This window comes from Dipodomys merriami, unplaced genomic scaffold (genome assembly GCF_024711535.1).
Source record: "Dipodomys merriami isolate MVZ:Mamm:240054 unplaced genomic scaffold, mDipMer1.0.p SCAF_22, whole genome shotgun sequence".
Classification (NCBI taxonomy): domain Eukaryota; kingdom Metazoa; phylum Chordata; class Mammalia; order Rodentia; family Heteromyidae; genus Dipodomys; species Dipodomys merriami.
This window is the reverse complement of record NW_027203604.1, coordinates 10263997-10285438: the sequence shown is the minus strand read 5'-3', so window position 1 is coordinate 10285438 and position 21442 is coordinate 10263997. Positions and strand designations below refer to the sequence as shown.

Genomic DNA, 21442 nt, shown 5'->3' with positions numbered 1-21442 from the left:
TATTATACTGAAGAGAAGTAGACAAGTGGACATCCTTGTCTTGCTTCTGATTTTAGAGGAAATGGCTTCAGTTTTTCACCATTTAGTATGATGTTGACTGTTTGTCTGTCATAGATAGCCTTGATTCTGTTGAAGTATATTCCTTTTACTCCTAGCTTCTCCAGAGCTTTTATCATAAGTGGATGTTGCATTTTGTCAAAGGCTTTTTCACAAGAGTCATGTGACTCATATTACATTTATTGATTTATGTATATTGCAACTCTTTTCTTTATATATACATTACTAAATCTTACCTTAAAGATTACAGCCTGGCCAGGTGCCAGTGGATCACAGGTATCATCTTAGTTACTTTACACAATAGTCAGAGATAAGGAGGATCAAGGTTTAAGGCCAGCTCAGACGTGGGATCCAATTTCAACTAGTAGCTGGGCATGGTGATGTAAATCACACTTTGTCAGAAAGTATCTATAAGAGGATTGTGATCCAGGGCAGCCTGGGAGGAAAAGCAATATTCTATTTCAAAAATAACAAGGATAGAAAGAGCTCAAGCAGTCAAGCAACTATATAGCAAAGCTCCAAGTTCATATACAGTATCAAGCTGGGTGCTGGTGGCTCACACTTGTAATCCTTAGCTCTTCAGAAGGCTGAGATCTGAGAAGCAAGGTTCAAAGCCATCCTGAGTAAACAATTAGAGAGTTAATCTCCAAATAATCAGCAAAAAAGTGGAAGTGTGGCTCAAGTGGTCAACTGGCAGCCTTGAGCAAAATAAAAAAGCCAAGCAAAAGCACAAGGCCCTGAGTTTAGTACCAACACAAAAAAAGCAAAACAAACAAAAAACTAAACAACAACAAAAGACAAAACCTATCACACACAAAAAATTTTAAGACAAAAAAGCATTTCTACATCGTTTCTTGGTCTTAAAAATCCAGGTAAAAGATGGGCACCAATAGCTCACCCCAGCAATCCTAGCTACTAAGGAGACTGAGATCTGAGGATCATGGTTCAAAGCCAACCTGTGCAGGAAAATTCATGAGACTCTCATCTCCAATTAATCACCAGAAAACAGGAAGTGGCACTGTGGCTCAAGTGGTAGAGTGCTCACCTTGAGCTGAAGAACTCAGGGACAGAGCCCAGGCCCAGAGTTCAAGCCCCACAACTGACAACAAAACAAACAAAAAATCCATGTAAAAGATCACATGGTAATAACAAAAATTATAACAATAAATTAAATCTGCAAATATCATAAGCAGAAACGTCACTGTTTACAACAGAAGGGGGGTTCCTATATGAAAACAACCCCATCTCTTTGCAGTAAGAGATTTTAAAGGGTTGGGGGAGGGGTGAGTCAATTACAAGGTTGGCTTTTATTCTCAAAACCACATCTCATAAATTTTCCATTTCCCAGTTGTCTCATTTTCAAGATATTTAAAGTGTTTTAGAAAAAGAAGAAAAATTCCAGTTGTACACCAAAACTGTATCTTAAGGCATGGGGAAGGGGGGTTCCTTAAATAAATTAACACACATTTAGTAGGTAAGAATAGAGTATATTTTAATCACTATGGTAGTTTCTCTTAATTTTCCCCAGACTTTGCGTTTCAATTCCAAGGGAAAAGTAAAAGACTAATAGATATCAATGAACATGCCACGTGTCCACAAGTTCTAACTGGAACATATAAAAGAAAAATTATAGTTTTCATTGTCAAACTGCCACTTTAAATACATATTTTTAGTTAAAAAAGAGAAATTACACACATTTTCCCTCTACCCTCACAAAACTGGTTTCATTTTTGCATGTTGATGTCTAACTTTTACTGCCTTGTTCCAGGAGTCTATTTGGGGATTTATAGTTTATTAGGCAGTTAAAATCATGGCCATATTCCTTAACTTGGCATACCTATGGGACAGTTTCCTGCTTTGGATTCTGAAGGATGTATTTATTACAACTTACACACACACACACACACACACACACACACACACACACACACACACAATCAAAAATAACATTGCAGAACTAGGGACCAGTGACTTGTGCCTGTAATCCTAGCTACTCAGGAGGCTGAAATTTGAGGATCATGGTCCAAAGCCAGCCCAGGTATTAAAGTCTGTGAGATTCTTATCTTTGATTAACCATAGGAGGAGGAGGAGGAGGAAGAGGAGGGGGAGGGGGAGGGAGGGAGGGAGGGAGGGAGGGAGGGAGGGAGGGAGGGAGGAAGAGGGGAGGGGAGGAAGGAAGGAAGGAAGGAAGGAAGGAAGGAAGGAAGGAAGGAAGGAAGGAAGGAAGGAAGGAGGAAAGAGAGAGAGAGAGAAAGAAAGAAAGAAAGAAAGAAAGAAAGAAAGAAAGAAAGAAAGAAAGAAAGAAAGAAAGAAAGAAAGAAAGAAAGAAAGAAAAGAAAAGAAAGAAAAGAAAGAAAGCCAAAAGTGGAGGTAGGTGCTCAAGTGGTAGAATACCAATTTCAAGCAGAAAAAACTAAGGGATAGCCCCTTGGCCCTGAGTTTGAACTCCAGAACTGACACAAAACAAAACCCAGCAAGACATCCGAACCACCAGGTTTGTTTGAGACTGGGTTATCCTAAAGGCTGAGAGGCCAGGCCAAGGCCAGCACCAGCTCTGACCTGCAACCCTCAGGCTGCAGTCCTACAAGGCCATCTTTGTCCCGGATGTGAAGAAGTGAGCTACAGCATTCCTCTGCTCCCAGCCCATCTGCAAAATCTCCGTGACTCTTAGACAAGCACAAGAGAGACACAGAAACACTAAGATCCAAACAAAGAGCCTTGCCACTCAGGACTCTGCTTCTCTTTCATTTATTTTATAGTGCTGGAGGTGGAGCCCAGAGCCTCAGGCATGCTGGACAAGCCTTGTCCATAAGCCACAGCTGTAGTCCTCTTTTGTGCCTCGAAACAGGGCAGGACAGAACCAAACTTCCACCTGCCACACAAACACCCCTATGCACCAGCAGGCTTCAGTTCTCTCCAGAAGGGAAGGACCATACTCCTGGGGACAGGGACCCCAAAGCATAGTCAGCAGACTCCACTACAGCCTAAAAATGCTGTCTCTCCTGTCAGTCCCTTTAAAACAAGCAAAGCAGGCAATGTGTGTCTAAGCATTTAGCCCTCACAGACGTTAGGAATTCTGTGAAACCCAGCATTCATAAAAGCCAGGGCTGCCAGAATTAGTCTTAAATACAAAGAACAAGAGAAGCATTTCTCAGTATACAGCAGATGAATGCTTCAGCAGAAACTTCAGTGAAGGTTGCTTTATAAACTCTAAAAGGAAACTGGACAAACTTCATTTTGTGGGTGGACAGCAAACCCTAATAACTAAAACCTGGGCAAAGAGGCAAAAGTGACATTACAATAAAGTACAGGGTGCACACACCGCACAAGGTGCAGGGCCCTCTGCTGCTGACCTGTTGCATGGTGGTCATTTGGATGTGGAGTAAGAAGCCTTAGCAATTAAATCCCTCATAAGGACAGGAGACTCACGGCTCTGCAGGACAGGGTTACACTGGTAGTAATCTTCTGTTTTGTGTTTTATTTTTGGGTGGTGCTAGGGTTAGAGCTTTGAGGGCCGGGTTTGCTAGACAGATGCTCTACTGCTTCCTGACCCATGCTTTCACCTCTTTTTTGTTTTGTTGTTTTTGAGATGGGAATCTCAGTTTTCTTCAAGGGAAGCCTGGATCATGATTCTCCTATTTACACTTCATGCTGTAGCCAGGAAGAGAGGTGCATGCCACCATATTTAGTTTTGTCTCGGGAGCTTTTCTGCCTGGACTGGCCTAAAACTGGGATAACAGGCTGGGATAATTGGCTGAGATGGAGATCTACTGAACCTTTTCACTTGGGCTGGCCTCAAATCACAATCATCCAGATCTATCTCCCAGTAGGTATAATTACAGAAATGAGCCATTGGTGGCTGTCTATTGGTAGTTCTTAAATTCCTGGGTATGTGTAGTTGTCCTAGGAAGACAAGATGGCAGGCATGGGAGATGGGGTGAGTAATGTTGGGTTTATTTTCCTTATCAAAACACTCTCCTCTTCTAAAGCAGAGTACTGATGCTTGTACTCCTAGCTACTCAGGAGGCTGAGATTTGAGGACTACAGTTATGAGGCCAGCCTGTATAGGAAAATCTGTGTCTCTTCTCTCCAACAAACTCCCCCAAAAAGTTGAAAATGGAGCTGTGGCTCAAGTGTTAGAGTGCTGGTCTTGAGCAAAAAAGCTAAGGGACAGCATTCAGGTCCTGAGTTCAAGCCCTAGGACCACCACACACATCATCATCATTTCCTATGGTATTCACAACAGATTCCTGGTATCCGGTGGTACCAGATCAATGTGTAGTGTGGGTGTGGGAGAGTATCAGTCTGGTGCAATGTGTATAACGTGTGTAGTGTATATGATCAGTATACTGGGTATGTGATGGTTTGTATACACGTACCATGTGTGTGTGGTGTGTATGGTATGTGGTGTGAATGTGTATATGTGGTGAGTATATTGTACATGTATGTGTCCTGTGTGGTATGTATGCAAAGAATGTCTGGGTATGTAGTATATAAAAGTAGTGTGAGTGTGTAGTGTGTGTTGTGGATGTGTTTTGATTAATGTGTGTTGATGTCTGTGAGCATGGTAGTTAAGTATGTTTATCCTGTGAAAGTTGGCTTTGGACCACTGCAAAAGCCAGGACCAGTTTTCTCAGAGGACGCCACAGACTACCTGGACATTATGATCTATTTAATGCAATTTCTCTTTCTCTTTTGGACACAATACTAAAAGTGTACTCTCCTTTATTCATAATTGTGTTTCTTTTAAATGGCTTTGGTGATTTGGCCACACCCACATCATGATGGCTGAGGGGCCCCATGGCACCTGCCAAGATGTGCCAGCCTGTCCTCGACATTTAAGACACCCGCTGCCCACCAAAGTGCCCAGGATTTTCATGAACACTCCTGAGTGGGTCCAGCCATCCTGAAGGTGAGGTGGCAGGCCTGGGTAATAAATAATGGTACTTTCATGGTAGCGTATAGAAATTAGAAAAGATATGTCTACTGTAAAACCCACTGGCTGCACTTGTGTAACCTCATTAAAATGACCCAACAGCCCAGGGTAACATGATCACATTCTTCCTCATTTTTCTAGTTTTGTCCTTTTATGAATGAGGGGAGCCAGAGCTCCACAGCTCACTGAAAGCCCATGGCTTCCACATGGCAGGCCCAGAACAAAAACAGACTTCTGCATACCCTACACCCATGCACCACCTAAACTGCCTCTGGGAGTCACTTTCTCATGGGAAAAAAAAAATCTTCATGGGTGACAATTTCCCTCCAGCTTTTATAACAACCTGCCCCTATTTTTCAGACCTGGCCTACACAAAAGGCTGGGTCACCAAGTGGAACCTACTTGGGGCTGGGATGGGCCCAACAAGCAGTCAACCTATTCCACAGACGTCACAGTCATTGCCCTATGTTCTTTTATTTTGTGTGTGTGTGGGGGGGTGGGGGGTGTCAGTTTTGTGGGCCTGAACTCTGGGCCTGGGCGCTGTCCCTCAGCTCTTAGCTCAAGGCTAGCACTCTACCACTTGAGCCACAGCACCACTTCCAGCTTTTTCTGCTTATGTGGTGCTAAGGAATTGAACCCAGGGCCTCACGCATGCAAAGCAAGCACTCTACCACTGAGCCACCTTCCCAGCCCCAACTGCCCTATATTCTTCTTGTTATTTTGTGCCATTATTGGGGCATGAACTCAAGGCCTAGATACTGTCTCTCTTAGCTTTTTCCACTCAAGACTGGTGCTCTCCACTTCTGGCTTTTTAGTGGTTAATTGAAGATAAGAATCTTACAGACTTTCTTGCTTGAGCTGGCTTTGAACCCAGATCCTCGTTTCTTAACCTCCTGAGTATCTAGATTACAGGCATGAGCCACTGGCACCCAGCTCCTTTATACTCCTAACAGTTAGCATTTGCTACAAACAGGGAGTAAGAAAGGTAAACATGATAATAATCAAAATTATTAAAGAGGTTAATGACTAGCACGCTTCTCCTATACCTCTATCCACTCATCTAGATAAGTGCTCAGAAGCCTAGTGCTCCTAAACCCAAGCTGATATGCTCAGCTTAAGAGTCAATAGATTCTCCATTTTATTGTATTTCATGCAGTATTGATAAGCTGGAGCAGCTCCTTAAATACAACATAGCAAATAATGTTCACCCACAGACAGAACAAAGCCTAAGCAGGCATTATCCCCTGGGTCTGATCACCCATCTCCAACCATTTGCCAATTTGCTGAAGGTTTCCAGCTCACAGATGCTCCCTCTAACCTGTCTATAAGACACAACAGAATGCAGACGAGTCTGCACAAATGACCTGGGATTTTACGGCTTAGTTAACATATTTAGTCCCTCCTTTCTAGGTCAAGAGAAAGATTTCCTGGAGCGCAACCAAAAACTTTTTAAAACTTACAGTGATCCTTTTAAAATAAAAATAAAAATAAACTACATATTTCTTCGGGGCCACATCCACACTTTAAAAGCTCTTCCATGAAGCAAATGTTAATAAAATGTGTAGGCCTCCAAATGTCACTTCAGCCAAATTCCCACATGACAGACTAACTGACAAAGCTGAAGTCCTAGCCACAGACTGGCACAGGCCTAAAGCTAGTCCAGAGATTAATTGGGGTGGGATGGGGAAAGTGCTTCAGTGGTAGAGGCCTTGCCTAGTAGGTACAAGGCCCTGGGTTTGATCCCTAGCACTGCAAAAATTCAATTTTAAAAAGCATTGTTTTATTTTTTAAAAAAAGCTTTCAAAAATATATTATTGTAAAATGAATTCCACTCCTTAGTGCTTTACTCAAAGGGATGACAATAAAATCTAAATAGCAGGTGAGTTACAAAATGCCAGGTTATAAATAAGCCTGCAAATGTCTATTTCCATGAAGGGCTGGTGCTCAGAGACATTGCCAAGGGCTCCTAGACAGTCTCCCTCTCCTCTGGCCCTCATGAGGCTCATAAATGCAATCCTGACCAGGTCCTTGGGCACTCCTGCACTGTTCTGAATGCTCTCAGATAGTGGTCAGCCCACTCTTTTGGACACCAGCCTCATGGGCTCCTTTATCCCCACAGGGTTTCCTCTTCTGTTTATGGTGCTTCACATGCTTGTGCATTTCCTGCACATTCTGTGTGTGGCCCTAATAGCCACCCTGAGAAGCATCTGAGTTTACATTTTCCAAAGGGAAAACCTTCCAAAAGAGAGACCTTTCCCAGACAGTGAGGGTCAGGGAGGATGTAGACCTCTGATGGACCGCCCCTCTGGCCCTGCCACCTGCTCTGGGGACTCAGAGCCAAGTTGCTGCTACAGAGGCCTCTGGCTGCAATGTCTGTATGCATAAAAGAAGAAGATAGAGAAAAGATAAAGACAAGAAGTAGCAAGAGCAAGGCTTTTCAAAAGCCATGGACACAGTGGTCCCTTCTTATCCATAAGGGATACCTTCCAAGGCCCCTGAAATGCCCGAACCAGCAGATAGTACTGAACTCCATGTGGACTATGTCTTCCTGTACACAAATACATAGGATCAGATTTCATTTATATTAGGTATAGTATGAGATAAATAGTAACCAGTAATAAAATAGAACAGATAAATAGTAAATAGATAAACAGGTAAATAGTAACCAGTAATAGAACAATTAGAACAAGACTGTGTAAAAACAGTTACTTAACACTTACAAATTATTTACCCTTGTAATTTTTCATTTAATATTTTTAGACTGTGGTTGACTAGAACAACTAAAACCACACACACACACACACACACACACACACACACACACACACACACACACACACACAACCTGCAGGCAGGGAGAACAGCAGTAGTAGGAATTACCAAAACATATTCATATTCTCATTTCTCTGTCTCTGTCTCTGTGTCTGTCTGTCTCTCTCTGTCTCTCTCTGTCTCTCTCTCTCTCTCTCTCTCTCTCTCTCTCTCTCTCTCTCACACACACACACACACACACACACAACACACATACACAGAGTCTTCCACCCTCCCTCTCCCAATTTTTTTGGTTGAACTCAGGTATTTGAACTTCCTACTGAGCAGGCACTTTATGGCTTTAGCCACATATCCAGACTATTTTTTCCTTTAGAATCTCAAGGTTATGCCCCAGGCCAGCCTCAGACCTTGATCCTCCTGCCTCTACCTCCCACAGACCTGAGATCACAGATATAAATCAACAGGCTCATCTTTAATAAGATGGGAATCTCACTGACTTGATGCCTAAGCTGACCACAAATCACAAAATTATCCCCAAGTTCTGCCTCTCAAATAACTGGGATTACAGGTATGAGCCTCCATGTCCAGTCATAAACATAATTCTTGGTCCCCAAGTACATGATTATCTATTATTAATACTCCTGTAAATTAGATTACAATGAGTGTACTTAATAAAAAAAGCTAGTGCATACATGCCAGTCTCTGCATGTATATTATCGCCTTTAATCCCCAAAATGACAGCATTACTACACTGTAAACAGTTGAGAAAACTAAAGCAAGCCAGCAGCCCAGACATAGGCACTGCACAGTAGCCCCTAGTGTAGTGACACCTCACATTGTACACCAGCTTCTCAGGCCAGAGAGAGGCAGATCTGACTCCACCTGGGCTGGCCTACTCTACCCACTGACATGTCAGGGGCAGAACAGAGATCAAGCCCCACCTCTAACTACATACAACTTCCTTGAATCCCCCAAATGGACAGCTTTCCAGTCTGTTAATCCAAAGCACTAATTATCTTTTTGTTGTGGTTGCTATTCTGGTATTGGAGCTTAAGCTGAGGGCCTCATTCTCTCCGTTGGCTTTTTGTTCAAGGTTGATGCTCTACCAATTGAGCCCAGCTCCACTTCTGGCTTTTTGCAGGTTAATTGGAGATAAGACTCTCATGGACTTCCTAGGCTGGCTTTGAACCACAATCCTCAGACCTCAGCCTTCTAAGTAGCTAGTATTAAATTAAGCATTCATTATCTTAATTCAGCCCATGGTAATGGAATGAACAATGGTCCATGGTAACCAAAGAGACCTCAGCAGCTGGAGGGAAGCCAGGGAGACATGGCAGGATTTCTGCCATCTGAAGCCTCTTTCAGACACAAGTCTTGGGTGCACCATCCAGACAGAAAAGCCAAAAATATCACCTCATTCTCTCTGCAGGAGGCAACTCCCTGAGAGAAAGCATGGGACAGCCCCAATGACAGGTACCTGAATGCCCCTATTCATGATGTCCCCAGATTAGCAGGGGGTGGGTTTGACATTTCTATTTATGCCCACATTCATGTGCTGGGAGGATCTGAATTTATTTATTTATTTATTTATTTATTTATTTATTTATTTATTTGTTGGTCATGGGGTCTGAACTCTGGGCCTGGGCCTCAGCTCTTCAGCTCAAGGCTAGCACTCTACCACTTGAGCCACAGCGCCACTTCCAGCTTTTTCTGCTTATGTGGTGCTGAGGAATCGAACCTAGGACCTCAAGCCTGCAAGGCAAGCACTCTACCACTGAGCCACCTTCCCAGCTCATGGATGTGAATTTTTTTTAATTTAATTTTATTTGTGAACATACTGTACAGAGGAGTTACAATTACATGGGCAGGATAATGCGTACATTTCTTACCAAGCATTGTAGCCTCCTCCTTTGTTTACCCTTCACATCCCTTCCCAGCCTCCCCCCTCCCCCCCAATCCCAATCCTTCTCCTTCCCCCCCTTCCTCCCCCCCCCCCCCCCGCACCAACGTTGTAAAGCTCGTTTTGGACATGACAACTTGTACTTCTCATTGTTGCAACAGGTCCACCTGTATCCTTAAACAACTGGTTTTTCCCCATCTCCTCCACAAGTTATACTGACATCAAATATAGTGAAAGCAGGGGTTATACTGTGGGGGAGGGACATACAAAGCAACAAAGAGATAATCTTATAAATGGGTTAGAAACACATGCATGAAAGAAAAAAACATTAAAATACATATCTAAGGGTTCATTTTCCTGACATCACATTATCTGACCTTTTCTGCTTGACTCATACATATACTAGATATTACAAATAAGGGAAACCATGGGACCTATGTTTCTTTGGGCCTGGCTTACTTCACTTAATATAATTTTTTCCAAGTTTTTCCATTTCCTAACAAATGGGGCAATGTCATTCTTTCTGATGGAGGCATAGAATTCCATTGTGTATATATACCACATTTTCTTGATCCATTCATCTACTGAGGGGCATCTGGGTTGGTTCCATATCTTAGCTATGGTAAATAATGCTGCAATAAACATAGTTGTGCTGGTAGCTTTAGTGTGGTCTTGTTTGTAAACATTTGGGTAAATGCCCAAAAGTGGGATTGCTGGATCATAGGGGAGTTCTATGTGAAGTCTTTTGAGGAACCATGGATGTGAATTTTAAAAGAACTCATCATGGGAAATGGAAATGCATGCAGAGCAGAGGGGACTGAATGGAACAACCATGGTAAATAGATACCCCAGAAGGCCATGCAAGCCTGCAAAGGAAAACCTCATGGTTGACACAGTACCTAGAGGGTATCCAGGAACCTTGCACAACTCCTAAGCAGTAGTTTCCAAGTTCACACAGGTCCAGTTCACGAAGGCCAAGGTTAATGAGGATTGGACAAGTATCAATGCCCCCTTCTGGAACAGGCCAGGTGTGCCAGCTTGCAAATGTGTCAACACAGTTGACTTTTTCTGTATTTACTTCCTGAGAAATGCTTTTCTGCTCCACCTAATATATCTGTGTGTCTGGGCAGGGGTGGGATGGGTGATTACTGATCTCAATCTTCCTTCACTGGGAGAAAGTAGATATCTGCTAGAAAGCTGTGACCACCCATTACTTCCCACCAGCCTGCTCACACTAGAAATGATGTCTTAAACCAGAACTAGTGGCTCAGACCCATAATCCTAGTTACTAAGGAGGCTGAGATCTTAGGACTGGGGTTTGAAGCTAGCCAAAGCAGGAAAGTCCAATTAACCACAAAAAAGCCATAAGTGAAGATATGGCTGAAATGGCAGAGCAACCAGCCTTGAGTAAAAAAGCCAACTGAGAGTATGAGGCCCTGAGTTCAAGCCCTAGTACCAGCATACATGCACCCACATACACACAAAGACAACAACTGAGTAGCCTGTGGAGCGAGTTGCTGGCAGAAAGTAAGCACCAGAAACATAATTTGCAGGCCCCAAACTGGCTACTACCCCTGAGTGCCCAGCCCTAGATTTCTTTCTCATTAAAAAGGTCAATCTTCCAAAATGTATCCAAATAGACTTTGTCAGTTAGAGGTACAGTTCTTTTTTTTTTTTTTAAATCTCAATTCCAAGCCAACCAACCCAGTGATATATCCAGCTGCTTCTAGGCCAGGCCGCCAGGTCGGGCTGTCTGCACATCTCCCCTCTGATCGCCACTTCCCTGCAGACCAGGCCTTTCAACAGCCACTCTCTGGCACTGAAGGCCTTCCAGAAACTCCCCCTCTTAAGCCCTTTTTCATTCCTGGAGCAGGCGGCTGAAGGGGAGGGCCGGCTGTAACAGTTCCACACGTTTCAGCAAGCTGCCAAGCCAACAGCATAAATCAGAGTATGTTTTAGTGTTTCAGGCCAAAGGAAATGGTTCTCCAGTTAGGTTCCCTACCGTTTCTTAAAGTGATTATTTTGATTTAAACCATTGCCTGGTGGCAAGACTGCTGGCTACTAGCTTTAGTTCGTTTGTCCTGGAAGCTGGGAGTACAAAGAAACTCTGTTTGCTGGCTCCCAGGGGCTCCTCCAGGCAGCACTGAGGTGGGCTGTGAGTGCCTGCCCCCTCCACAGACCAGAGCTTGTTCCTTGCCCCCGAGAAGCTGCCAGCCCCAAAGACATCGCCTGCTTCCTGCCAAATGCTGTCATATAAGCTGCTGTGCTTGAAATGGTCAAACTATCTGCAGAATATCAGGATCTCTCCACAGCTAGAAAAACACGCATTTGGAAGGAACATAACTCAGTCCATAACAAGATGCATTTTTAAGGTGGACAGGACCATCTCAGCTGCCATGGAGAACCCCAGGCCCTACTGCCTCATTTCTATCCACTACCTGGGCCATCTTGATTTCTGCTACCAGAACCTATGCAGTTGAGAAGATTGGAAAGAAAACTAGAAGAACTGGGCTAGGAAGATGGCTAAGTGGTAGAGCGCTTGCCTTGCATGCCTGAGGCCCTGGGTTCGATTCCTCAGGACCACATAAGTAAAATGAAAAAAGCCGGAAGTGGCGCTGTGGCTCAAGTGGTAGAGTGCTAGCCTTGAGTTGAAGAGCTGAGGGACAGTGCCCAGGCCCAGAGTTCAGGCCCCACGACCGGACCCCCAAAAAAAAAAAAAAAGAAAAAGAAAAGAAAAAGAAAACTAGAAGAAACTCAGGTGAATTCACTGAGCATTAGGGAAGTGTTTTCTAATTATTTTACACAATCTTCAATATATACAAAATAGAGGCAGCCTGCCCTGGGTCTTTGAATGTTCTTGTAGAACAGGGAGGAAGAAGGGGAAAGGGAAGGAGAAAGATGGAAGGGGGAAGGAGAAAGATGGAAGGGGGAAAAGGAAAGGAACAGGGGAAGGGGAAGGGGAAGGGGAAGGGGAAGGGGAAGGGAAAGGGGAAGAGGAAAGGGAAGGATGCCCATGTGTCCTTATTTAAAGCAACCATTCCGTGGTCTGCAAAATTTTGCTAATATAGCTGGGCACCATTGGCAAGAGGCTGAGATCTGAGGATAAAGATTTGAAACCAGCGCATTAACCAACAAAAAGTCAGAAGGAGAGCTATGCCTCAAGTGGAAGAATACTAGTTTTGAGCAAAAGTCTTAAGGACAATCAATATCCAGACCCAAGTTCAAACCCCAGTACTGGCATGTTTAAAAAAAAAAAAAAAGCTGCTACATAAGCAAAAAGTGTTCACAACACAGTCCAAAATAACAAATAGAAGCAAAAATAGGGACCTCTGAGCCATCTGCTCAGGACAGTACCTTAAGACTTTGCTCTTCCTCCAGGCCTGGAAGGTATCCTCCCCACCTTGAGACACTAAAGGCAGACTACAGATGTTGTCTCAAGAAGTATCCTTCACCCACTGACACAAGAACCCAGGTGGAACCCCTTCCAGCATTGCTCCCACCCCCACCAGGCTGGGATAGCAAAGGTCATTGCGGGGGAGGGGAGGGGAGTGCCTTTCCCAGTGTACATCATTTAAAGCTGCTGTAAGCAGCCAGTGTACAAGCCTATACCTTCTCCTAAATCCCAGATTCCTCTGTGAACTGATTGGTGAGATACTTGACCCAGCAAACCATCACTATGAAATGCTTCCTTAGAACTAGACTAACACAGAAACCAAGCTAGGCAGTCCAGGGGCTCCCCAAAAGATATGCTTTGTGCACAGAGCCCCCATTCTCATATCATCTGGCTCATTATAAGTTTAAATCAACTCTACTAGGGTTTAATTTGTACATAATATAGTGTACCAACCTTAAGGGTCCATTATCATAAATTCTGACCCATGCATACTCCAAAGTAACCATAATCACAATCCCCTGAGAAGGGCATTGGGAGGGGAGGGCAGCGCGGAGCGGCCTGAGGTATAGGCAGCTATCAGAAATGGAACCCTGCCCTCCGAGAATACCACTTGGAAGGAAGGATTATGACAGCCCACCAGTATAGTGTGAAGATGGGGCCCAGTTGGGGCCTTCCATCCTCCACCTGGATGACCTTGAGAATTTAAGTCTAGTGGTTGCATCTTAAAAGTTAAGAGCCTCTTGAATAGCCAAAGAGCTCAGGGATAGTACCCAGGCCCTGAGTTCAAGCCCATGAACAAATTTAAGAGCCATATGCTCTGGGCTGTAGCTCAGTAGTAGAGGACTGCCTAGCATCTGTGAAGCCCTGGATCTGACTCCCAGTACTGGGGGATGGAGAGGGAGAGAGACAAAAGACACATAAAGATGTTGTATAGTAGATTTTAGGTTAGCTAATGTCTAAAATTGTCCTCCCTCTACCAATATGTTAAGTCCAGTCCTGAAAGCAGAACTACGCAGAGGTAATAATATTGGTTAAGTGAGACAATGGGATGGAGTTTTAATCCCCAGAGAGCTGCAGGCTTCATGGAAAAGGAAGAAAGACAGGAATCCCTCTATTACATGAGGATACATTAAGAAAGCAACAATCTTCAAAAACCAGGAGAGTCCCCAAAAGGAAATAAATCTGCCCAAACCTTGAACTTGAAGCCTCCAGAGCTGGGAATAGTAGATGTCTGTTATTCAAACTGAACAATCTTTGGGGGTTTTTGTTGTGGCTGCCTAGCTGACTAAAACAGATTTCTGCAAAGAACAAAATGGTTCCAAGGGAAATCTCAGGTGAAACCTCACCATCCAGTACTGACTCAATATAGTGCCCAGAAGTTTCTCATTTTGAGTACTGCATCACCTCAGTCCCTCTCAGTCATGTTTGCCCTCTGCTACAGCCCCCAATCCTCCTTTGAATTCGGAGCACTGGAGAAGACACTAGGAAAATCACTGGGCTAAAGCATCTTTACTGCTACAGTGCCTCCTCCTTAGAAAAAGGGGATACAAATATCCAGGTCTTCAGGAACAGGGATATGCCTCCAGAATTCAGCTGTTCACGTGCAGAAAGGTGCTCTTTTGGTACCAAGATACTCACAGGGCACAATACAGAGACACTGTGGGACAGAGCAGAGGGCATTGAAAGATGAAGTGATACTATGTGCCAAGATCCAGAGGTGCAAACAGTGTGGGGGGAGGGGAAGGTTGGGAACAGGAAGAGGGAGGGCAAATCCAAGGGCAGAATCTTGAACTTGAAGTGTATGTGTGGCCCCATCCTTCCCAAAACACAATTCAGAGGAGGAATGGAATAGCCAATTTCTGGTATCAGCAATGAGCCAGCTATGCCAACACCTGCAAGCCACTGAGGAGCTAGCCCCATCCACACAGAACACTGAACTCTCAGGGGGACCTCCTCCTTTCATGCTGGACCTTACACCAATGCTGACCTCAGGCTTGGCAGTGTAGTGATGATCCTTTGACAAGATCTGTTACTATAAAGTACACTCAAAGTCCCTACATATATTATGCGCTGAAAAAAATGGGAATTTCCACTTGCAAGTCATACAGAGGCACAAGTATTCCCCTGGAAAAGGTACCCACATACACGCACCAGTACCCCCACTTCCCACAAAGAGGGACTCCAGGATGCTGAGGGAGACAGTGGTGAGGTCGGCTTCTATTCCAACAATTTTGTCTCCCCAAAGTCAGGCTGAATAGATAGGCCTCATCTGTAGCTCTCCTCCGGGGGCTGTTTTTCTCATTTCCTGAAGGAATATACTGGCGATGGGACTGGGGGTGGGAGGCTCCAGCTAAGAAAGCCCACTCAGCACAGGGCCAGCCTTGCTCTCCCCCCTCTCCGGAGGTGCTGGAAGCAGGAAGACATCCTTCACATCCTCACTGTCACCAAACACGACACTCCCCACAGCTCAAGTTCACTTGATTGGGCTCAAGTCTGTCTTTGATCTTGAAAGAAACACTCACTAGACACACTGTCCAGGATGGAAAGGCACAGAAGGCTGCTTTGCAGGGCTCCACGGGCGGTGTGCATCCCCCATCCCAACGGTGGAAATCAACTCTGAATGGAAAACAGATGGGACTGTTCACCAAAAAAAAGTTATTTATATTGTGGAATCTTTCGGAGCAAGCAGAGACTTGAAGAGGTTTATCACCTGGGGCATAAGGCTCATGATACTTGAGTCCCTTCTTGCAGGAAAGGGACGGATGTGTTTTATGGAAAATAAAGACAAGGAAATATGTCAGTTTAGATGATATTGTTTGATTTCTCTTTCTACTAATGTATGTGTGCCAGTTCCAATCCATCAAGGAAAAAAGTCACTCAGTGAGGCAACAAAGAACGCTTTTCCAGAGAACCTTCCAAGGCAAAGATTAAGAGCTAATTGTTCAATGCATTAAAGGAAGGAGAGGGGCCATTACTGAACTGATCACTTTGTAGAGGCAATAGATATAATGGTCCTCTAGTCAGTGCCACTCATTTTTTGAGCAATCACTCCGGCCAAACCTATAACTTTTAAAAATTTTTTCATTTATTTATTTTTGTGCTAGAACTGGGGCTTGAACTCAGGATGCTGGTCCTTAGCTTTTTCACTGAAGTCTGGCACTCTACCCATGAGCCACAGCTCTACTTCCAGCTTTCATTTTTTTGCTGGTTAATTGCAGAAAAGGAGTCAAATAAACTTTTCTGCTCCCACTGGCTTCAATCCAAGATTCTCAAATCTCAGTCTCCTAAGTAGCTAGAATTACAGCCATGAGCAACCAGTTGCAATATTTGTATCGGCAGTTGGATACAAGGTGGGTAAGATTGTGCTACACTACTCCCTAGCCTTGAGATAGGGATTTCTTCCTTATCTTTTTTTCCCATTAAAATATATTTATGCTAATGCAGAGGTTCATACCTGTAATCTTAGCTTTCGCAGGAGACTGAGATCTAAGGATCACATTTTGAAGCTACATAGGCAGGAAAGTCTGAGACAATTAAGCACCAAAAAAGCTGGAAGTGGAACCATAGCTCAAGTGGTAGAGCCTTGAGTAAAAAAGCTCAAGCACGGTGCCCAGGCCCTGAGTTCAAGGCCCAAGACCAGCACACAAAATAAAATTGTTCTCTTTCAGCAGTTGTACAAAGGGGTTTCATATCACCATATCAGTTTATAAATACAAAGTATCTTGATCAATGTCACCCTTCCCATCATTCTTCCCATCCCTTCCAACCCAACACATCCCTTCAAGTTGTATGGTCCCATTTTCATATACTTCTGGCCATAAACAAAATGCAAGTCAAAACAACACCGAGATTCTACCTCACCCAGTAAGAATGGTCATCATCAAATGCTAGCAAGAACATAACAAAAAGGGTATACTATTATAATTTGGGGAGGAATGTAAATTAGGCAGTTTAGAGATTCCTCAAAACAACTAACCATAGAACTATCCTACAGTCCAATGAGACCATTCTTGGGCATTTATCCAAAAGATTACATGTCAGAACATGATTTTAAAAAAAACCACTTGCTGCTCTATTCATCATAGCCAAATTATGAAAATAGCCTACATACCTTACAATGAATGAATGGATCAAGAAAATGTGATAGGGGCTGGGAAGGTGGCTCAGTGGTAGAGCGCTTGCCTTGCATGCCTGAGGCCCTGGGTTCAATTTCCCAGCACCATATAAGCAAAAAGAAAAAAGCTGGAAGTGGCGCTGTGGCTCAAGTGGTAGAGCGCTAGCCTTGAGCTGAAGAACTGAGGGACAGCGCCCAGGCCCAGAGTTCAGGCCCCACGAATGGACCCCCCCCCCAAAAAAGAAAAGAAAATGTGATATATATATAAACATATACCACATATATACATATATGTACTTTTGTATACATATATATGTGGTATACACATACACATATATGTATGTACACCCACACAATAAGATGCAGATAACTTTGTAACAATTTAGATAATACATGAAGGAAACACTCTTCAATATTTTGTGTCCAAAGACTTTTTTGTCAGTATTGGAATTAAAACTCAAGGCCTCACTTATGTTAGGCAGGCAGATGCTCCAACTTACTGAATCACTCCCTAGACCTTTTTGCTTTTGTTTTTGTTTGTAGGTTTTAAATACAGACTCACATTGATGTCCAGGGTGGCTAGGACCTCAGTTCTCCTATGTATGCTCTCCACAGAGCTGGGACAACAGGCACACGTATCTAGCTTTTTTTTTAATTGGTTGAGATGAGATCTCAAGAATTTTTTTGCCTGGACTAGCCTTGAACCACCATCCTCCCAATCTCAAGTACCTAGGATTTTCAGGTATGAACCACACTACCCAGCACCAAAGAGTTTTAAAGCATTTACAGCTTCTAAAATATGTCCTTTTCTGGGACAATGAGCATTCTTTTTTAAATTGTTATTATAAAGGTGATGTACAGAGGGGTTACAGTTACATAATTCAGGTAAAGAGTATGTTTCTTTTGGGGCAGTGTCATCCCTTCACTCACTCTGTTTTTCCCTCCAATCCCCACACACAAGTTGTATAGTTCATTTTCAACATAGTATCTAGTGAGTACCACTGCTGAATCAGCATTCTTAACACTGAATCTGTGATACTTGCAGGAAATAGCAACAGACCTCATGTGTCCATCAGATCAAATGTCATCTCTCCCTTCTACACATCCGACACCATTATGAAAGTGACACTGCTCTAAGCAGATCCCCAGTATCCTACAGGACCAAAATCCATATAATATGGTGTGATTTCAGGAGTCATAGGAAATGTTCCTATTTCACATGCTCTCCTCTTTACACTGATTTCCTCCTCACAGCCTGCTCGTATATATAGATACTGGGTGCTCTGAAGGTGCCTGTGTACAAAGGTTTGGTCCTCAAGGTGCCACTGTGAGTGGGTAAGGGAGATATGGGGTCACTGGAAATACCTTAGAAGTGATTTGGCCTCTGGGTCTTGCTCTTTGATCCCTGAATCATAGCATGAATGGTTTCCTCCACCAAATGCTCCTGCCAAGCCATGCCATTCTTGCCACACATCCAAAAACCATGGGTCCACTTGATTTAGACTGGAAACTCCAGAAGCATTTTTTTCTTTATAAAGTTAACTTTCTCAGGTATTTTAGTATAGTAATGGGAAGCTAACTAATATACATCCCAATGACAAGACACTGGAGATTCCCAGCCTTTACTTGATTTCAATAGGGAGAATCCAAGGGCAGGAAAGGATAGCAAAATCAAAGAAAAAAAAAAAAAAAACAGAAAAACAAAGGGACCCAGGAGGCAGACATAAACTGAGACAAGAAAAACATGAGAAAAACAATCTCTGCCAGTGGGAACTAACACCTGCAGGGAAGCCAACTTGAAATGCTGTTTGCTGGAGCACAAGCCCCTTTTCCCTCTCCCCCAGCTCCGCATGACTGTATGAATATGGAACCAGGATCTCCAGTGCCAAGGCTGCTTTCCTAAGGATGCTCTCTTCTAGGATATCACTATAGAATATTTCACCTGTTGCTTCAAAGAAGTCACCCTTCCTTCCAGACTTTCTTTTATACCATGCAGTTATATGTGAACACATTCTTCTGAGTATCACATGTGGAAAAGGTTAAAGTCCCTTTGGCCAGGACCTTTCCACTCACTGCCATTTGGTACCAGGCTGTTTGGACAATGTGAACAAGGTGGCTGTGTGTGTGTATGTGTGTGTGTGTGTGTGTGAACAAGGTTGCTGTGTGTGTGTGTGTGTGTGCGCGCGCGCGCTGGGACTTGAACCAGGGCCTAGGCAATATCCCTTAGCTGCTGTGATTAAGTTACAGCTCATTAGGTGGGAAAAGAAGAAAACTGGACTACAGGGAGGAGTCCACTCTAACCACAAAGGCCCTTAAAAGGAGGATGCAGGAGCTTAAGAAAACATGATGTGATGATAAAGCTGACTTCAAGAAAGACACTATCCAGATGACTCTGAAGCAGAAGTCACTCTAGAAGATGGGGGAGGCAAGAAAATGAATTAATTTCTAGAGCCTGCAGAAGAATGTGTTCTGAACCCATTCTAGACCTCTGGCCCCAAGAACTGTACAAGGAAGTACTTACATAGTTTTAAGTAATTAGGTTTTGGTATACTTTACAGTGGCCACAGGAAACTAATACACCTAGTAAAAGTAACTATTTTCCTAATTTTATTCTATATTGACATATTCCTTTCTTTTTTTATTGTGAAAATACTGTACAGAGGGGTTACAATTACACGGGCAAGATAATGAGTACATTTCTTATCAAACATTGTAGCCTCCTCCTTCGTTTCCCCTTCCCATCCTGCCCCCCCACCCCACTCTGCCCAACCCTCCTCCCCCCACCACCAAAGTTGTAAAGTTCGTTTTTGACATAACAACTTGTACATCTCATTGTTGCAATGGGTCCACCTGTATCCCTATTTAAACAATTTGTTTTTTCCCTTCCCCTCCACAAATTATACCAACATCAAATACTGTGAAAGCAGGGGTTATACCATGTGGGGAAGGGACATACAAAGCAACAAAGAAATAATCTTATAAATGCGTTAGAAACAAATGCATGAAAGAAAAAAATCATTTGAATACATATTTTAGGGTTCACTTCCCTAACATCACCTTATCTGACCTTTTCTGCTTGTCTCAGACATAGACTAGTTATTGCAAATAAGGGAAACCATGGAACCTAAGTTTCTTTGGGCCTGGCTTACTTCACTTAATATAATTTTTTCCAAGTCTTTCCATTTCCTAACAAATGAGACAATGTCATTCTTTCTGATGAAGGCATAGAATTCCATTGTGTATATATACCACATTTTCTTGATCCATTCATCTACTGAGGGGCATCTGGGTTGGTTCCATATCTTAGCTATGGTAAATAATGCTGCAATAAACATAGTCATGCTGATAGCTTTAGTGTGGTCTTGTTTGTGAACATTTGGGTAAATGCCCAAAAGTGAGATTGCTGGGTCATAGGGGAGCTCTATGTGGAGTCTTTTGTGGAACCTCCATACTGCTTTCCAAAGTGGTTGAACAAGTTTACACTCCTATCAACAATGCAGTAGGGTTCCCTTCTGTCCAATCCCCTCCAGCATCTGTTGTTATTAGAGTTCTTGATTATAGCCATTCTAACTGGGGTGATGAGGTATCTCAATGTTGTTTTGATTTGCATTTCTTTTATGATATATTCCTTTCTGAACATTCCTTTCTAAATTTGTTTTGCCCATTTCTATTAAGATTTATCTATCTTTTCCATTATAGCATTTGTGACATATTTAGGAATTATTTTCCTACTTTAAAGTGATGGTTAATCTTCACTGTCAGCTTGATTGGATTGAAAGATGTCTAGGAGATTAGTAAAGCATACCTCTGGGTGTGTTGGTACAGGTATTTCCAGAGATGATTAGAACAACAGACTCTTACCTAATGAACAGATTAATCCCTTGATGGATTCACACACAATATGATGGCATCATAGAGAGGTAAAAAGTAGGAGGTGAGTGGGGCCTAGCTGCAGGAAGTAGGTCAGTGGAACCCTGTCCTTGTCCTCATTAAGTCCTATTTTCCTTTTCTCTGCTTCCTGTCTGCCATGTGAACTGCTCTGTTTCCCCCCCCCCTCCCATGATGGACTCTCTGAAACTGTGAACCAAGTTGTTTTTTTCTCAAATATTTTATTCACAGCATCTTAAAGTCACCAATATATTCAACTTTTCAATGAGATTCTCATCTATTTCTCCAGGAAGGAATGGTACAAAGCACATGACTAATATAATTTTGTCACAGAATACAATGGGGGGATGCTAAAAATTGACTTCAGATATCCCCATTCAC

At 43.2% G+C, this 21442-nt stretch overlaps 1 protein-coding gene across 1 annotated transcript in view; it reads right to left on the bottom strand.

Moving 5' to 3' along the window:
* Positions 1-21442, bottom strand: part of Ror2 (receptor tyrosine kinase like orphan receptor 2) — a 210839-nt gene that overhangs the window by 102579 nt on the left and 86818 nt on the right. The gene's annotated exons all lie outside the window — the stretch shown is intronic.